At 48.0% G+C, this 20,475-nt stretch overlaps 1 protein-coding gene across 1 annotated transcript in view; it reads left to right on the forward strand.

Annotated features, from left to right (window-relative positions):
* PAPPA (pappalysin 1) overlaps positions 1-20,475 on the forward strand; it is a 243,099-nt gene that overhangs the window by 149,982 nt on the left and 72,642 nt on the right. The gene's annotated exons all lie outside the window — the stretch shown is intronic.

Below are 20,475 nucleotides of genomic sequence, written 5' to 3' on the forward strand. Positions count from 1 at the left end.
TTGATCCAGCTTCTGCATCAAATTCCTTGAGTTCTACTGAAAATAAAAAATAGGAATCATGGTTCTCACTTTGTAGATCCAGACAGTAAAGCTGGGGGGGTGGGGTAGGGGTTGAGTGAGCAGCTTCAGGGCTCACTCTTATAAGGGGCAGAACCAGGGTGCTGGCCACTGTATGTGTTCCAGATAGGAGCTCAGGGGCGGGATGAGGCAGCTCCCGCCAACTTTTGTCAGTGACACCAGAGAAGAAGCTAGGAGAAACTGTGATAGGTAGTGAGCATCCAAGGAACACCAAGAGTGGGGGCCACTACGCCAGTACCCCAAGTATCTCCCCACTGTTTCTGCCATGCTGTGTAGCTCTCCACCTGTAGGCCCTCATTCTTTTAGGTTCAGCATTGCCCTCTCCGGAAAGTCATGTAACCATGTACATGAAACTACCAGAGAACTGTAGGGCATGTTTTAAGTTGGTGACTCCAAAGTGTAAAAAAACGATTTTTCAGATCTGTGCCTAATGATTTCTGGGTTATAGGAGAAAAAAAAACCACAAAGGGGGAAAATTGTGGATGGAAGAGGTATCTTGGCTCAATTTACAGGTTTGTCACAAGCCACGTGCTATACACAGGAAGCCCTGAAGTGTCAGTAAGAGAATCAGAAAATGTGTGCATTCTGCCAAGTCTGAGCCAGCGAGCAGAGGCCATTCCTCTGTGTCTTCCTCGTCCTTGTAGCCAGAGGAAGGAAGCAGATGCCCAGCTGGTTCTCCGGACACAAGGGCGAGAAATCTCCATAAGCACTTAAGACACAGCGTAGGGAGCGAGGAGGGTCGGGAGGGAGGTGGAGATGGAGAGACATAAAAAAAAAAAAAGGAAACAAAGGGGAAGTTGAGAGGTGAGCTTATAGGGGCTGTAGGGACATCCTTCAGATGCTTGAAATTTAGACTTTATCCTAAAGGCAGAGGGGAGCTTTTTAGAAATCATAAGCAGGGGGCTAACAGAATCGGATGTTCATTTGAGGAAGAGGAGAGATGTCTATTGAACACCTTCTGTATGCCAGACCCTACACTAGGGGGTTTAAAGCACATTATAAAACTGAGGGGTGTCACTAAATGAAGAGACGAGTGTCAGGGAGATGAACCACTTTGCCGATGGCATTCTTCTTCCTTTTGCCTTTTCTTACGCCGCACTGCTGGTATGTCATTGAAACAGCCTCAGTGGGAAATTTTACATGGGCAAGCAATTCTCTAGTGCTATTTAGATGATATGATTTTCAAAGGACAGAGGGAAATCTTGGACGCAACAGCCAGTGTTGAGGTCACTTCCAAGAGTTTTCCTTTCTTGAACGTACCTTCACCAAAGTGTGCATCTCTTCTCGCTGGTGAGATGGGATAGCATCTGCTCATGGTGGAAGAAGGAAGACAGGCAAAAGGAACACACTGAAATGTCTGAGAAGATTCCAAGCAGTTTTCCCAAATACCCATGGGATGTGCTTTCTCCTGGTGGTTTATGAATAATTTTTCAAAAGCACGTGTGTGAGTCATCTAAGGAGACAGAACAAAAAGTCCCATGGCCTGTTACAGCCTGTCTCGTGGATGTAGGGCACCAAAACTCCTCCAGGGGAATAAGAAACGGCGCCTGCATCAGAAAGGAGTGCCTGAGCTGGTTGCTCTGACCGCCCAGAGTTTATCATGGGTCCTTACTCAGGATCCCAGCAAGAGAGTCCAGCACCAGACCCTCCTCCCAGCCCTCCCTTCTTTCCTCCTTCCTTCACCCATTCACTCTGTTGGTCTTTGTTCAGACTTATGAAACACCAGATATCCTGTTGGCCCTGAAAAAACCTTGAATGATGAACGTTTTGAAGAAAAAAGGCGAACTTTGGGATCAGGTCCACCTGGTTTCCAGCTTTGGGGCCACTTACCATCCCTGTCATTTTGGGCAAACCATTTCTCTCTGCTTCTACACGACTTCCTATCCATAAAATAGCAGCAATAATCCCTACATGGTGGGTGCTTGTCAAGGATGAGACAGTTGATCCAGAAATGCGGTTTTTCCTTCTAATAACAACTGAAAGATTTTCTAATGAAATGCTTCTTTCTGCCTATGAAGGTTTAGCAATTTGAGGGATCCAGTTAGAAACAACTGAGTTTTGTTACTGTTTTCTTTATTTTTTTAAGGGCATACTCTTTTGGGCACAGGCAGAGAGAGACTTTGAGAGTCTGTTGGTCTTTACTTACTGAAGTTTTGACTTTGCTTACTTCCCTAAACCTTTCTATCTGCTGTGTGCTGTGAAATGATTCTGTTCTTTGGATTGGTATAGCCTTATTGGTATAATCAATATAATCTTATTGTGCACCTACTATGCCCAAACCATCATTTTCAGCCGTGGGTTGAGGTTGAGACAAACCATTGAAGCCCTGCGCTTAAGTAGCATGTAGTGTCCATGGAGGACGGGGCAGGGACAGTGGAAATTGGGAAGGGCAGAGTTTGGCTGAGTGCTGTGATACATAGACAAATGGAGTTGGTCTTGGAGGGCCGTACACAGAAGCAAGTCTGTACCCAGCAGTTGGGGGCAGGCACCAGACATGTACTGACTGACCGGGAAGGTGCCACGTGGACCGGAGTGAGGTAGGCGCCGGGTCTGAAGAATGAGTCTTCATTTCTTGCTTGCCTCCTGACTTGAAGCCCAGGAACAAGAACAGCTTTGTGGTTTGGTGCTGCTTCCACTGGTTCTCCACAGAGAGCAGCCCCAGAGCTGCCAACCCACTCCACGGCCCCTCTAGGAAGATTCCTTTGTCTTCCCTCCAAGCCTGACCCACTCACATCTTGTGGTCAGTCTCCGCGTCCTCTTCCCCCACGCTCAGACTCAGGACCAGACTCCTTCCTTCCAGCCCCGTTATTCATTCAGGTTCCCTTAAGACCCCTCTCCCTCTCCATTCTCATTTTTCCTTCCTTCCTTCCTTCCTTCCTTCCTTCCTTCCTTCCTCCCTCAGTCTCTCTCTCTCTCTCTCTCTCTTTCCTTCCTTTCCTTCCCTTCCCTTCCTTCTTTCCTTCTTTCTTTCCTTCTCTCTCTCTCTCTCTCTTTCTCTCTTCTCTTTTCCTTTCTCTCTCTCTGTCTCATTTAATTGTTTCTGTTTTAAGTGGGGGCACCAGCATTTAGCCAGCATGGCCTTTGCTGTGTAATTTAGTTTCATGTTCTGTACCCAAGAAACATGTAAAAAATGTAAACAGCATTCTCTCTCCGGGGCTGCAGTGCACTTAGGAAGCAATAGCCAGTTAAGCTTGCTGAGCCTGCTGCTTCGGCGGTATTGAATTCTGTCCCCAAAACCACATGTGCTCATTTCTCGATGTCTGAAAGTAAACTTTCTCAAGCCAGGCCCGAAGGATGGGGTTCCAAGGGGAGTTGAGGTTTGGCCGTGCACAGGCTTTTGTTTTTGTTTGTGAGTGTGTTTATTTGTTTGTGTTTGTTTTTCAAACCCCCCTGTTCCTACCCCCGCCCACCAGCCTTACTTTTGAAAGTAGCCTGGATGTGTTATCTATAGACCCAGACCAAAAAGGGCCTTCCACCCCTCTCTTCCACCCCAGCCAAGGGTTTCTTAAAACTCTCCTCATTTTTCAGCCAGATCCAAGTCCCAGGAGGTCCTGGATACATTTGTGCGTGTTCGTTTTTCCAGGGAGGGATGGGTTCCCTTGGGCGTCGGAGAGGTGCCTCTCCTGAGCGACGTGCTTTCATGCCAGGGCAGTCGCACAGAGATTGCCTGGGCTCCTGCCCACCTGGGACCCATATGTGCAGCTGGCAGAGGGGCACCAAGGGGCTGGTGCCAGCATTTCTCCCCATCCTGGGACATAGCACAGTCTGGGGAGAGATCTGGTCCATTGGCAAGATGCTGCTTTCAGGAATGTGGGGGCTGCCTGAGTGATGGCCAGCCCAGGCCTGAAGTGCTATGTGGGAGCAAGGGGTCCAGAGAATGGATACCAATTCAGGGCAGTGTAAGGAAGCAGAGAAACTGGCATGCACTGGGGAGCTATGGACAGGAGCTTTATGTTCCAGAGAAGGCAGAACTGTTAGGACCCCAGGCTCTAGAGCAGCTAGCTGTCTGGTAGATCTTTCAGTGTTCTATGTCTGCACTGTCCTATAGAGCAGCCCCTAGGACCTGTGGAAACGTGGCTCACGAAACTGAGGAACCATTCATTTTGATTAATTTAACTTTAGATAGGCATAGGGGGGTAGTGGGCTCCCGATTAGACAGAGCTGATCTGGAGCATATTACATCCTGGAGCTACCGCTGACAGCAAGGTCTCAGAGAAGTTACTCAGCCTTCTCATCTGTAAAATGGGGAAAACAAGTGGTAATGGTTTGGATTCTACACAAGCGCACACATAAAGCACTTGGAGCAGTCCTTCACATATGGTGACGGCTACCTAAATCCATTCAGCTCAGGCATCGCATTTAAATCCGTATAACCAAGCTGTGTCATAGGAACTGTGTGTCCCCATTTCACAGATGCAGAAGCAGAGGTTAACAGAGGGCCCTCTGCTCAATGTGGTAGAAGCAGAGTCAAGACAGTTCTTTGAGGGTCCACACCAGCTGTCCCAATAAATTTTTTAAATCTAGTTTGAGAGATAAAGAGCAAGTGGGGGACGGGGTGGGGGCAGAGAGAGAGAGGGAGAGAGAGAGAGAGAGAATCCCAAGCCGGCTCTATACTGTCAGTGCAGAGCCTGATGTGGGGCTTAAACTCATGACCGTGAGATCATGACCTGAGCCAAAGTCAAGAGCCAGACGCTTAACTGACTGAGCCACTCAGTCACCCCATGTCCCAATAAATTAAAAAAATATATATTTCTCTGTTTTCCAGAGTGAGATATGACATATTAATCTTTTTGTGAAACAGTATCTTAAATCTTTTAAGTATGGATATATCCTCAATGGAGGCATTTTGCCCTTAGAGTACATTTCCGAGAATTCACAAATAAGTATTGGTCTCCACGGGCTCTCATCTTCCAAGCTTTCTCTGTTGTTCCCTATGGTCTCTAAAATCCAAAGGCCTGAGCCAGGCAGGTTCTAGCATGACTTTTGCCAGCTCTTCCTGGCTGACAGGTGTACTCCAGGCGGAATGGTGACTTGCAAACCCCAGACGTGCCTCGGTGTTTCCATTTCTCCTGCCCACAAGATCCGTCATGCACCTGTCCACCTCTTTGAGGCTTAACCATCTATCCTTCAAGGTCTACCTCAAATGACACCTCCTCCATATGGCTACCAATCCAGGTGCAGCCTTCACTCTTCTGATATCCCATAGCCCTTCTGGAACCATCCAGAGACCCAGAGCACAAGCTACCTTGCAGTTTGCATTTCCTGTGTCCACAGCTTTTCATACCAAATGCCCTGTGAGCAGCTAAGGGTTTGGGCTCTCTTATAATGTGTAGGTATTTCCAGTGCCTTCCGCAGGGGTTGCTGCCTGGAGAGTGCTCCTAGGGTGCTGATGGATTCACTACTGAACAGTGCTGTTGGCAGGAGTATTCAGTCTGCTTTGTGATTGGCTTCAATGTACAAATCAGTGTCTATAAGTGATTCCCTTGTGCGGCCAGGGTACAGCCCCCTGATGAATGCAATGGGGACCAGAGTAAGCAGGGCCTTCTTAAGTCCCCTGCTCTGTCTCCTCCTCTGCAGATGGGGTGCATGCCACCACGTGAGTAGCAGGAAGGGGCTTTGAAAGCCTGCCCTGGACCCTAGCCTGAACTTCTGTTTGCTGCTCTGGGTCTCCACAACCTCCCACCCCTTGGCTCCAGAATGTTAGCCACAGAAGCACGGGGGTTTACGTTGTTGTTTCCAAGATGAGAAAGAGGCCTGGCACATAGTAGGCATGTGGTAAATATTAGTGACTAAACCTGCACTTTGTTCTGTTAACAGCTTTGTGCAAAAGTAGGAAACAGCTTCTGGAAGTTGGGCCACAGTAAAGGCTCTACCGTTTTGCCTCTTATTATTCTGGAAGAGATTAGGGTCTCAGTGAGGTCCCTGTGACTAGATTCCTACAGAGGTTGATGGAGACACAAGGGGATGTCTTTCTGGCTTAAGAGAGTGGCTCACCTTCTAGAGGTCCGGCAGTGGGAGACCCAGCCAAGGAGAGTATGAAAGAGAACGAGCTAGAAGGGCGGGAGGAAGGACAGGTGGAGGGAGGTGGGAGAGGGAGAGAGGAGGTGGGAAGATTAAGGGAGAGAGGAAAAGCAGTGCTTAAACAGTAATAAATGACAGTAAAGGGGGTAACATGCTGGCAGTGATGGTAGTTGACCACAATGACAGGAGCCAAGTGAAGAGCAGGCTAGCAGGGTGATTTCTCCAGTGGCTCTCCCCAGAGTCTCTCCCTGTTCTAGCACCTTTACACCTGCCCTCCCCACCACCCCTTTGAGACAGCCCCTAACTCACTGGTTTACATGGGAGTAAATTGAGACTCATAGAGGTTAAGTAACTTACCCGAGGCTCTGCAGCTGGCCCAGGGATGGGGCAGGGAAGCCTAGAATTGGAGCCCAAGCCTGTCTTCCTCTGCAGCCAGGAAGAAAGAAGTGGGTGGGCATGGGGTAGGGAAATGTTAATTCCATCCCTAGTGTGTAGGGCTGTACCTGAACACTTGCATGTGTAAGAGTACATCTCATCCTGGTCACGGCCCTCCAGAATAGGTACCAGCGTCACACTTTGCAGTGGGGAAGTTTAGGCCTCCCCAAAGGGTTCAAGGTCATGCTCTCAGGAAATGGCAGAAGCTGAGATTCCAGCCCACATCCTTTTGACGTTAGGATGTGTGTAACTTCCGCCGCTCAGTGGAAGGTGCAGGGAAGTAGCAGGTGTAGGAATGGTCAGAGAGTTCTCACTGTGGGCTCCAGATCACGCTGTGGTTGTTGGCCGGGGAGCACATCCCAGAACAGCTGCTTCAGCACCCTGCTTCTGTGCAGATGTGTGCTGCCTTGGCCAAGGGCGACCCTGGGGAAAATCATCACTCTGGAAGTTCTCTGTCCCTCAGAGGAATGTGCTTAGGGGGTGGTGGACATGTAAGTCAGCAGTGTCCCCTGGGCATTTGGTGGGCAAAGCCCCCAGTTTGTCACAATCACTAGTGCTACCTCTGAATCTGGAGAGGCAGGTCCAGAGAGCTGTGTTGCCTTTGTCCTTAATGAGAGCCCATGTGTGGCTGGAAGGTCAGCAGGACACTGCTAAAAGCATGACAGTACCCGTCCTCTCGTTCCTAGCATAAGTCAGTGCCCTGCATCCTTCGGGGCCCCTTCCTAGGAGGAATCAAGCTCAAGGCAGCCCGGNTCAGTGTCCCCTGGGCATTTGGTGGGCAAAGCCCCCAGTTTGTATGTCACAATCACTAGTGCTACCTCTGAATCTGGAGAGGCAGGTCCAGAGAGCTGTGTTGCCTTTGTCCTTAATGAGAGCCCATGTGTGGCTGGAAGGTCAGCAGGACACTGCTAAAAGCATGACAGTACCCGTCCTCTCGTTCCTAGCATAAGTCAGTGCCCTGCATCCTTCGGGGCCCCTTCCTAGGAGGAATCAAGCTCAAGGCAGCCCGGGTAAGCGTACTGCTTGCTCTTCAAAAGCAAAGAGAAGGGAGCTAATCATTCTGTGGTTTCCGGCCCTTGCTCACCAAGGTTTCTGGAGGGAATCCGGGAACCCTGAGGGCTGCATTGAGTACCCATGGACAGTGCACTCTGTGGGGGCATCTTGGCATCCAGTGGGGTTCTCTGCAGGTCATGTGACTCAGGCTTCCTCGTGGACACAACGTGGAACGTACAGATCTTAATTAGGAAAGCTGGAGAAGAGGAGGTTCGGACGGGGAGTGCAGAGGAAAAACAGAAAAGAACCTGGAAACTCCTATTTTTATGAACTTGAGAAAGACTTGTTCTTTTAGCACACAGATGTTTTTAAGTGAAAAATCACTCCTCTGACCTTTCTTGAATAGGCCAGTGTGGTCAAGACTGCCATTAACCACTATTCAACTATTCCTAACCAAGGGTTTCGGTCACCAGGCTCTGAGCTTGGATGTGGCCAGCACTTTTCTGGTTAGCCCCTGAACATCTCAGGGCTCCCAGAGAAGGGCTACAAAGAGGTCTATGACATGCCTATGTCACACTGCTTTGGTGTGAGTGGCTCTGAACTGAGTGTTGGAGACTTCCATGTTTCAGGACTTTGCTCCAGAGTTGGCTGTGTTTTCCAATTCCACTCTAGATCTGGTGGAGAGGGAAATTCTAGGTAGAAGCAAACAGGATTTCTGTTCTCCATCTTTGGTGTCTGATTCTCCACTGGTGGTTTAGGGATGCTGGATTTACAGCAGATGGCATTCCCTGGCCCTGTTCTAGAGTCCCAGTATCTCAGTATTCTGGGCTAGAACTGGGAGTGTTTCAGTGCTCAGTGGAATTCTCTAGAGCAGGCAATACTGGGCTCTGAAATAAAAATCGAGATGCTTCAGCATTCAGCCCTGGAGTTGAAAGTGCCTCAGGATTTTCATCTGACGCCAGCAGTCCCTCTGTGTTACAGTATAGGGCTTCGGTCGAAGCTAACGGTGCCCTCTTGATCTGATCCACAGTCTACACCACTCTTATGTTTCCTGATCTAGAATTCATGAAATTGCATGAATTTCTTTTGGTAAAAATGTTTTAAAAAAGAGAGAGAGAGAGATTTGGAAACACCAAAAGATAGCAGTGGTTTTATTGTTTTTTGTTTTTGTTGTTGTTGTTGTTTTAAAGCAGTATTCTCAGAACTATGTTTGCAGCAGGATCTGCATCTCTAACTCTGTCCTTCATGCCTCTGCTCTAGTCATCATCTGGGAAACTCAGTTTGTCATGGCTCAGCCGTGGCCCTGTTTTTCCCCTTCTCTGGCCTCTTCTCCTGCCTCTGGTCTCCAGAGCCCACATGACATTAAGAGTTTGCTTTTCAGACCTGGTGCTCAGGCACAGATGGCTGGGGCAACTTTTTCTTCCATGCCTCTCTCTCAGCCAGTGTGTACCTCGAACACAGAACCGATCACACTATTCTCTATTTTCCTGTTGAATCATTCACCTTGCCCCTCCCACTGTGGGCCTGGGAACTGTTTGCAAGAAGGATCTTACCTTTATTGCTTTTTCCTCTGGGATCCATGGTCACCAGGTAGACCATGGAGAATAAGAAACCTACACATGGTATCTGCTATGTAAATGTATACTGAGTGAATGAGTGAATGAATGAATGAGAGAAATACAGAAGAAAGATAGGAGGTTTGACTGGAAAAAAATCTTGAGTCTCCCCAAAGAAAACTGAGATCTCTGGGTGCCCCCAAACCCCTACCTCTTACCCCTTAAGAATTTCAAGAAGGTCCCACAACCCACTCTCCCAACCCTGTCAGCATCTTACTGCTGGAGGAAGGCCCATGTGCCGTGAAGTCACCCACGGACCATCTGGCTGGGGATCCCGTGTTCCTCCTCTGCGACGGGAGATTACGTAAGCTGGACAGCAGCCTCCAGATGTTAGCAGTTTCTGCTCATTTCTTTCCCTCCCTTCTCAACAACAATAATAATAATTAAAACAAACATAGGCTTCATCCCCTACCCACACCCCTGAAATTACAAACAGGTGGGCCCAGATGCCCTTCCCCTCCAAAGGCCTCTCGGTCCTGAAGCCCAGCCACCAAGCCTCAGCAAGTCCTGCCCTGCGCTGAGCCGGACAGCCAGGCCAGCTGCCCCGGGGCTTGGGCCACAGGCCTCAGAAAGGGGACGTGGCCATGTCATGAGAAGTCCCTGTGCTGGGCTTTCTCTCTCCCCAGCTCCCACCCCCAAAGCCTTGGCCTCCAAGTTAAATGGATGTATTTTGGAAGACTAGGTGGCTTAAGAGATTAGTAATGAGATCCCAAGTCTTTCACTGCTAGGTCAGGAGTTCAGAGGCGGGCCCGGGTGACTGGTGAATGGCATAATTACGGAGCCGGGAGCAGGCCTACGGAGGGCCCCGTGTGAAATGAGCCCAGCCAGGGCTTTAAAGGGAGGTGCTGTCAGCAGCACAAAAGCCGACCGCCACATCCGACACTAATCACTCTCCCTTGTTAGAGGATTTACTAGCTGGAGAAGCCCGAGCCCCTGCCCGGTGCCTCCTCAAAATGGGCGTCTGGGTTCCAGGAATGGGCACGCCTGGCCCTCCTGTATGTCAGGTGGGGAGATGCCGTTGACCCCTTGGGGTGGCACTGTGAGAAGTCACACTTCACACTATAAGAATTGGTGACGAGTGCCATTAGTTTTCAGTGCTGCCACTGCTGTGCTGATTACTTCTCCCTCACCCTTGGCCTTAGTTTACCTGTCTGAAAATGGGTAAATAGGGATCTCCACTCCACCATGACGCAGGCTGGGGTTTATGGGGGTTAATGAATGGTAGCAGCTGGGGCACCATCATCACTGCCTTGGGATCACCATTCACACACTGTGGCCCTCAGTGTCCACATTGGGTCACAGGAGAGAGACTCAGAGTAACATGGGCAGGTAGGCGCCAGAGCTGGAGCTCACCGGCCATGACAGGTGTGGCTTTGGCACGCTCTGTATCTGTAGAGTCAGTGCGGGTGGTGACTGACTCTCAGTCAGGATGTGAGGAGATAACCCTCAGAGCACAGGTGCTGGTTTAAACTTGGTCTTGCCGCCTCTTATGGATGCTCTTTCTCATATCTCTTGAGGAAACTTTCCCTTAAAAGAAGGTTGGGATACCCACTCTCTGTCCCCCAGAGCCATAGAATTGACCGTGAACCATTTTTCCTATAAGAAAGATAGTATCCCCACCTGTAAAAGTGTTCAGATGCTCCCTCCCGAACAGGGATGCTTTCGATGAGTTCTTTGCTCTGTACCCCTTGAAAGCCTGGCTTCTTCTCTGTGGTCATTTTGATCAGGCCCAGAGTTTGTACCCCAAACCCCAGGACTCTGGACAGGAGGGGAGGTGCAGGCCAGATGATATTAGACCCCTGAGGAGTGTGAAATACCTATTGCTTAGGGGCAGACCTCTGGGGCAGAGGTGCTAATCACTCCAGGGCTGAGCCCCAAGGCTGGAGGGCATCAAATGTTGGCTTATCTTATCTGGAAGTGTCTCCTGGGTTCAGGCCCTGAGGTCCACTGCTATTTGCTGCTATTTCCAGAACTCTGGGTGGGAGGAAGGAGGCACCTCTCCACTCTGCACCACTGCCTTGTACACAGGAAATGCTTCTTTGCTTGATTATCTGTCCTTGCCAAATAATAAATCTTGAAATTGAAAGAAAGGCAGATCCCTCCCTCCTTCCCCTCTCTCTCTTTAAGGCAGGCATCAAAGAAGAAAGCTGCTCTGGAGGCCTGGGGAAAGTGATAATTGTTTCTAATGGTTGGTAAAGGAAAGCCTGGCTTTTTTCCTTTCTCTCTCTCTGCCTGTCTGTCTGTCTGTCTCTGTTTCTCTCTCTCTCTCTCTCTCTCTTTTTTTCCCCAGTGTATTAAGTGTGTAAAAAGGAGGTCTGGAGAAGGGGATTGAAGGTGTGTGTGTGTGTGTGTGTGTGTGTGTGTGTGTGTGTTAACCCTTAGTTGCCCATAAAGTTCTCTCTTTGGGCGGTGGGGTCATTATGGAATAAGGGGCACAGGGAGGAGGTCAGGATGGACATAGAAGTGAGAAGAAGAATCCAGGGGGGATGGAAGGGAGAACTCCAGTGCTGTGTAGCCAGTGGAAGAGGCCCTGAACCTGGAATCTGAACGTTTGGGTTTCCAGTGTCCATGTATGCATTAATTCAGGTACGGTATGTGAAACACCTGTTAGAATCCCTGACACAGGTTTCCTCTGCTATCTGAAATCAGGGTGCTTGCATGACACCTTCCATAAGCCAAAACGGCATAAGGCAAAGAAGCAATTGCCTTTTGAAAAAGCAGGGGATACCTGTATGTAGTGATGGATCTATACTGTCACGGTTGGTAGTTCATTCTTTGATTCAACTAGTCTTTGCTAGGCTTACTTTACACCCTTCACTGCTTTTAATGCTAAAGATGTAGGAAGCAAGACCCCATTCTTGCCCTCAGTGAGCTAACAGCCAAGTTCAAGGATTGCAAATAGGTTCACCTCCTGGGCCAATTCTGACCAAATGTGAGCAGTTTGCCATAGTGTTTTTTGTTAAGATGTATTCTGAGGTCTACGCTTGGGAACAGCTCACACTGTTTAATTAATGGTGCCTGTCCAGAGCAAGGGGGTTCGGGGGTGGCCATGCTGATGCCACATGTTTGCCTCAACTGGTCCAGTGCTCTCAAGGGCCATCACATTCCTTGTTAGCTGTCAGCCTATTTCTCAGCTGGGAAGTAGAGGTAATACTCATTCCTTTCCCACAGGGTGGTTTTAAGGATTAAATAAAATCATGGAATCAAACAGTCTCTGCTGTACATGACACTCATGAGAGAAATCACTGCCACTACCATTTATTGTTGTTATTATCATATTTGTTACACATCAATTGCCGCTGAGCTTGGATGGTGGACAGGTCTGAACTTTTAGCGCCCACAAATAATCTTAGGTCTCCTGGGACCTTCCATGCACTACATGGTTATTACCATCTCCACACACAGGGCTTTTGGATCAAATATGTAAATATGTCACCCCTGAACCTCGTGTATAGCCTTGGAAAAGCCAAGAACTAAGGTTCAACCCAAGGTATTCACTGAGTCACACCCAGTGACCTGCATTAGAGGCCAGTGGAGAGGAGACATAAATCAGACAGGAGCACTGTCCTCCTCCGGGCTCAAGCATGGAGATAGGTGGACAGATAGGAAACCACCAAAGGTGTGACCAAGAGCTATTGGGAAGTCTCTACCCATAGGGTAAGAAGGATATGGACCTTGAGTCAGACCACTTGGCTTTGACTCCTAAGCTGTGGGGAAGTGCCCAAGACCTTGGAGTCCTTATCTCTAAAGTGGGGACAAAAATGTGGGCCAGGCGAGATGACGTCCAGGCAGGGCCAGTACTCTAGACTGTAAGGGTCAGTGCCCTGTTCCTCCCCAACGGGGACACTGAGGAGGGAGCATGAATTGTAAGCGAGAGCCATGCCATCTTTACAGAGACGGCCTTATTGCACCTGGCCCATTTGGTGTCGTGGTCTCCATTGCCCAACTTGTATCCTCCTCACCAGCTTCCTCTCCTACAGTCTTCATATCAAGGAACCCTGCCCCTCTTACGGCCTTGCAGTTCTTGGGGAAATAACTTGGCATTGGATCCGCAAGCCTGAGGTTAAAATGTGGCCTAAGTAGAAATATTTGGAAACACTGCCTCTGTGTGTGTGTGTGTGTGTGTGTGTATGTATGTGTGTGTGCATGCACTTGTGCATTTATGTGTATTGTTAGTGTCAGCATGCACCCGCATACCCCCCTCCCTATTCCTTTTCCTCTCTTTTTCTATGAGACCCATTCCCGGGTCCCTTTGGGTTGAAAGAGGAAATTGGAGAGGACGGGCCAGAGATTTGAAGAGCACTTCCTCCCTCCTGTGATTGACAAAAGGGCATGTAAATCTGTAAAAGCGAAATTCAATAGAAACCTCATGGCATCTCCCCTGTGTGGGAAAATACCAGAACTCCTGCTCCCCCTGTTCTCCCTCTGTCTCCCTGCCTTTGTGTACGACGTGTGTGGGTGGAAGATAAACTGGATTTAAAAAACCCTTTGAAAGCAAGACATCGTTAACTCCTCTAATTGAAAGCAGTCTTCGGCAAAGGAGGGGCTTGGAGGCGGGTGCTGGATGGAATGGCTGGTAGTGCATGGAGTGGACAGAGCCCCTAAGTCCTGGGGCCACAGAGGCTCGGTGTCTGTCAGGCCAGGCAACCTCAGTCACCACCAGACATCCTGGCCCATCCCAGAGGAGCTTACAGCCAGTGTCTTGCCTCCCCAGTGGGCTGTGTTCCCCATCCCTCTGTCAGATGGGATGGCTGGAATCAGATCTCAGAGGACACCCCTAGCACAAACATCCAACGATCTCAAAGCTTTGAGGGAAGAACCAGCTCTTTTGTAGCATGCATGAAAAGAAAAGAAAAAGAAAACAAAACACATTGCTGGAATGGCTGCAATAAATGTTTATGTTACCCCTCTGGTCATCTTAGAAATGTGGCTGTGAAATTAGCCTTCCCCCTCAGAGTACCAGAGACACGGGGTTCAAGAGTTGGCTTGGGGGCTGACAGAACAAGCCCTCTTCCTTACAGAGTCAACACTCATTCCAGGAACAGTCACCAGGAAGAGGCTGGGAGTGAGAAGTTGGCAGCATGTTATAACTGAAAACCCTTTTTGGGATTCATCTTGCCCTGTCCTTTCTGCACGTGGGAAGGATGGGTGTCAGAGGAAGTAAGGAACTGGGTCAACTCTAGTAGGCAAGTCTCTGACCTGGCAACACAGGGTTCTTTTGGCCCTCATCACCTGCCCAGGGCAGCTTTGGGCTGCTGAAGCAACTTCTATTCAGGAGAAATCCCAAGTCTGTCTTCCATGATGAGATGGGCATGTGTGCCCTTTACAAGTCAGCATCTACTATGAAGAGTGTGGGCCAAGTTTGTGCCTTGGAATTGAAAAATCCTGGTTCCATTCACGAGGTGTGTGACCTCAGGCAAAGCATGGGGCCTTGATTCCTTATTTATAAAATGGGTATAATCCTAGTACCTACCTCTCAGAGTTGTCATGAGGCCTGCACACTTTAGTACACACAGAGTCCTTAACAAAGCACCCAGCCTAGGACAGGCACTCAATAGCTGTCCCTGCTGTTGTTATTGCCGGCGCACTGCTGTGCCCTGGTGCTGGGTGATCTGCTAGGATTTCTGTGAGCATGAATAAAGCACAGTTCTCACCTTGGAAGCCTTCTGAGTTTAAAAGGAGAAGACTGGGCTCCAAACAACTATAATCCAACCTGACAAGCTCTGTAACTGAGGTATATGTAAAGAACTATATGGACACAAGAGAGCAATTAATTCTGCCTGGGGGGTGAGCAAATGCTTTCAGAGGAGGGGTGACATTTGATACTGGCTTTGAAGTGTGTGTAGTATTTCACAAAATGGGCAGCTAGTACAGTGGAGGGGGTGGGGGCAGGGAGGAGTCTGGGCACAAGCATCATGGCGGCAGGGTCCTGGGCATGGGAGAGAAAGAGTCATTCAGGGAGAAGGGAGCACCACTGAGCACGTGTGTGGATGCCCACCTGCTGCCTGGGGAGAGGAGAGAAGGCAGTTGTCAGTGCACGTGGCGACATGGCTGAAAAATGGCTCCCCAAGGCCTTTGCCAGTTGTGTTGAGGAGGCTTCCTGTCCTGTGGTCCACGGGCAGCCACAGGGCTGATAAGGAACAGGGCAACAGGATTGGCCAGTTAGCTATGGGGACCTTGGAGCAGGGAAAGCATGCGGAACAGCTGGAGGCAAAGAGAGTGGCAACTGGGGCCTTCTTCCCCATCAGAGGAAGGGGGGGTTTTGACCACGACAAGCACCAATCATGGTGTTTGGTGATTGAGGACACAGGACACGGACTTCAAGGGATCCGAGTCTGGCTTCTGGCTGTCCTATGCAACTAGATACATGATCTTGAAGGAGTTATTTACCGTGTCTGTGCCTCATTTCCTCATCAGAAAAATGGGACAATGATTCCAACTTCACAGAGGATAACTGATATTGAGGATTAAATTATACTGGGCCCATGAGACCCTCGGTGGATGTTATTACTTAAGCTCCTGGGGTCCCTAGGGGTCATTCAGTATAACAGCCACATTTCACAGATGGGGAAACTGAGGATGGTAGAGATGTCCAGCTAGTAAGTGATGCAGCCAGAACAGACCTAGGTCTCCTATTTCCCATGAGTGGTGTTTGACATAAGCACAGACATCTACGAAGGTGATGGGGAGTCTGAGGCATCATGTTCAAGATGAGAGGTCTCACTTAAGGCCAAGGCGGAAGAGGGTCTTTTGCCCCTCGGTTCCTTCAGGTGTTAAGAAGAGACTGGGGGGGACAGTGGCTGCTCAGCTTCCATCAAAGACATAGGCCTGGGCTTCTCCTGGGGAAGAATGGTGTGGGCTCCAGAATTTGTGTCTGCTCTTCCTGCTGTGAAGTCTTGGGTCAGAGGGAGACATCTCACTGGAGATAGTTCTACACAGAAGTGGGATCGAGGGATGCCTGGCTGGCTTAGTCAGAATAGCATGTGACTCCTGACCTTGGGCTTGCGAGTCTGAGCCCCACGTTGGGTGGAGAGATTACTAAAATAAATAAACTTAAAGTAAATGTAGGATTGAGAGGGTACCAAAAGTAGGTGAGAAAAAAGCATCAGTTCTGGAAGCCAGAAAACTCTGGATTTTCGTAACAATTTTGCCACTTACTATGTTATATTGTGCAAGACAACCTGCCCTTTCTTGACCACTGCAGAAGGAATGGTTTCAGTAGATAATTCTCCAATTCCTTCCAACTATAGAAATCTAAATAAGAAAGCTTTTAGACATTGCTAGTTAGAGGAAGAAGTAGGAGGAAGTAGAGACAGACATCTCCTCCTGGCTATGGGGAAGAGCTTGTCCTAAGGTAAATTGGGCTACCTATGAATGGGAGTGAGTTATCTGTCCCTGAAGTAATCAAGAAGATGTTAGGTAGTCCCTCCTCCAACCCTGAGGATACTAAGGGAGTTGTACTGTCAGCCCAACCACATCTGCTCCTTGCCCAGCACCATTATATGAATTTCTCTCTCCCAATGTTCACTGGCTCATTTATGTATTAATATAGTCATTCATTTAATGACTATCAGCATTTTAGTCATTCAAAGTATTATTGTGTCTCATTTTATTATGATAAAAACTGTTAACAAGAGAGCTACCTTCTTAACAAATTTTTGCATGTACAGTAAGGTATTGTTGACTTCTGATTTCTAGAACTTAGTCACCAGGAAAACATGAAACTTGATGTTTTCTGATTAGCAACCACCTTTCCCCCCTCCCCCAGCCCTTGGCAACCACTCTTCCACTCATTGGTTCTGTGACTTTGACTACTTCAGTCACCTACTAGAAGTGGAATCATGTGATATTTGCACTTTCATGACTGCCTTATGTCACTTAGCATAATCTCCTCAAGGTTCATCTGTACTGTCACTAACGGTAGGGTTTCCTCCTTTTTTTAAGGCTGAATAATATTCCATTTTATGGATAGATTGAGTTTTGTTTATCCATTTCCCTCTTGATGGACCTTGAGTTTGCTTCCACACGTTGGCGATTGTGGATAATGCTGAAGCGTACATGGGAGTGAGCAAGGAAGAAAGGTTCCTCTTCATCCGTCTAGGGAAATCTGAAGCCTAGAGGCTGCCCTTGCTTTTAGAGCCCCCTCACTGGGTTTAACAGGTGGAGCGAGACCAGCACGATAGGGTGAAATGTTCCTGTGTTTGACCCCTCCTGGCCCTCCGACAGCTCCAGGTAGTTAGGGTCATCAGAAGGACTTGTATGTGGTGTGTGTGCTAGAGTGGATAATCTGAGGGAGAGAAGAATGGCTCCCATGAGATCTGAGAGGTGCAGAGTGAGATGCAGGGTGGGGCACTGTTTGGGAGAGAAGGTCACTAGAGCCAGGGACACTGGAAATGGTGAGTGAGGAGGAACTCACTTCCTGGGGCTGCCCAGGGAGCTTGAGTCCCCATGGAGTGTGGGATGGAACTCTCCTGCTTGTTCCCTCACGAACATTCAGTAAAGTCTACGTTGCTCAGGAACACTTTATGAAGTCAGACTTGCTTTTGTTGGAAGGTGCAAAGAAGTGGGTGGACGAAAACAGAGCATCCTATAGAATCAGTCACCTTGAGATCACCCTTGTATCCCTAGTGACCAACCTTGTGGCCAAGGGCAAGGCTGTTGTCTCGCAAGGACGTGGAGCCCGATGTGCTCTACACCCTCCATAAGTAGCTGCTGAGTGAACGGAATTCACAAGGTCTATAACAGCAGGAGGCTTGTGAGTGTTGCTTTACCCTTCCCCTACAGCCTCCCCTCCCCCACCGCGCCTCCCCAGGAACATAGATGGTTCTAAGATCAACTGGGGCTTTGGGCAAAGGTTCAGCTGGATTTGTTTGTTCCTCCCTGATCCTCTTTGACTGTCCATGGTCAGGATCGTAGCCAGCTTGAAACAAACACAAACTAAATAGGAAAACAGGAGAATAAAATAACAGCAGTGTGTACCTCTAAAGCCCTGTCTAGTGCTGATAGAGCTGATGAGATAAGAGGAAAATGTATTTAAGCAATAAGAGGGCTTTGTTCCTGTTGAAGACTTCCCTGACCGTGAATGTTTTAGATGCAGGGATAAGCGCGCCCCCCCACCCCCAACTCTAGCGCTCCAGAGATGTGCTCCACCACACTCTGCTGTGGACAAGCAGCTCAGAACACAAGGGGAAAGAATTCCAAAATGATACATGTCGAATTGCTGGCCTGGATTTCAAATGCCATAGATAGTTTATGCAAAGTCTCACACTGTTGTAAAATGTAACACAATCCACTGGCAGATCTGCCTGAGCTCCGTCCCAGTTGTTTTTGAGAAAAATAAATAAACTTGAAGATGTCTTCCAGCCTATTAAAGTGGCTATTCTGCCCATAGTCTCCTTGGTATTAGGCTTCTAGAGATTTGAGTAACAGAAGCCATCCCGTGGTTCTGGCCAGTGAGATGGTTGATTCTTGGCATGCCTCTGCTCCCTTAAGATGTTTCCTGTGACATTTGGGAAACCCATACTGTATGCCCAGGACCCACCAGTTTCTTGGGGTGGGGGAGGGGAACTTTGGCAATAAACAGGTTTCAGTACTCTTCAGTGTTCTTAAAGCAGTGAAACTCTTTTCTTAAAGGAAACATTATAAGACAGCTTGATACATAAAACAGAGGAATGGAGATGCTACAGGTGAAGGAGTAGAGAAGAAATGAAGCAGGCTGGCACTTCCAAGGAACCCTGTGAATCCACAGGTGATACCTTGAAAACCTGTGACCCAATCCAACATGCAAATGTGAAAGATAAACCAGGCTCTCCTTAATTGAGGCCAGTATGCCACTGCACGTCACTCTCTGGGTGGCTTCTCCACAGTTCTCCAAAGTTGAATAAGTGACTTATTTTCCTCTGCTTGGGGTTTCAGGAATGAATTGATGAAGATGTTAGCAGTAAGGGAAACAGGATGAAGGATACATCTAGGACTCTGTGTGACCTTTGCAACTCTTCTGTAAATATAAAATTCCTCCAACTCAAAAACTAAAAAAAAAAAAAAAACAACAAAAAAAACCACCCCACATTGATGACTGAAATTGTACATTGCAGACAACCATGCATCAAGCATTTTATCTTGACTTTGACTAGTGAATTTGATATATGACTCTTCTACTACCTGTTTATTTCTTCTGTACTCATCTATGTGAATCTCTGGGCAATACATGGTTTTGCATTGTGCGATTGATTTTTTTTAAGTTTATTTATTTTGAGAGAGACAGAGACACTGTGAGCAGGAGAGGGGCAGAGAGAGGGGGAAAGAGGGACTCTCAAGCAGGCTCTGCACTGCCAGCTCAGAGCCCCACACGGGGCTCAAACTCACAAAACCATGAGATCATGACCTGAGCCAACACCCAGAGTCAGCCACCTAACTGACTGAGCCACTCAGGCACCCCTCATTCCTTTCTTTTTGTTTTAACTCCATGTTATGCTTTTTGTAATCTCTCCATTGATGTCTTGAACTCAGGAATAGGGCTTCCTTTTGAGTAGCCAGGACCCCTACTGGACCTGTTGTTGAATATTTCTAGTATCATCCCTGTGTATAAATCTAATTCAGTCCTCTTAGTAGTCATTTGTAACTGATTTCATATAGAAATCTGTCACGTGAGTATTTATTTGATGGATCACTTCCCCCCCAACAGATAACATTTAAACTGTTCCCAATCTTTTGCTACTACAGATATTGCTGGAATAGATATCTTTGATCCTTATATATAGTTTTTCTTTTTCCCCTCTTTTTTGTTTGTTTTACGTGTTTATTTGTTTACTATGATTGATATTATATTATCTTTTTTTTTCATAGCTTCTAAGAGCCTTAGGTCACCCTTTTTTTATATGAGTACACTGAGCCCTGCATGTGTGGAATGATAGGCCCAAATCCACAGGGGACTTTTGAGAGAGGAGCCACATTAGAAGTCAGAGGAAAAACACAAATGTGGGATGGCCTTCTGCGGAAGGTCTGATAATCTCAAGAACAAGGCCACTGCCCCTACCCTTTTCCATTATAGAACTTTCCTATTTTCTACTTTACAGCTTACAGTCATGTATGCCTATGTGATGATTTGATTATGTGCATACATTGTCAACGGTGAGCCCCTTAGCATCTGTCTTGTCTCAGAGTGCTTGGCACATAGCAGTTTCTCAATAAATATGAGTGGAATAAACAAATGAACCAATGAATGAAATGATATTTGAATACACAAGAAACTCCTAAGTCTGAAGAATTCTTGTCTGTATTTGCTTCGTGTTTCTTTAACTATCATTTGGTACATTTGTCATTCAGAATGAGT

Source organism: Crocuta crocuta, unplaced genomic scaffold, assembly GCF_008692635.1.
Source record: "Crocuta crocuta isolate KB4526 unplaced genomic scaffold, BGI_CrCroc_1.0 scaffold95, whole genome shotgun sequence".
Lineage (NCBI taxonomy): Eukaryota > Metazoa > Chordata > Mammalia > Carnivora > Hyaenidae > Crocuta > Crocuta crocuta.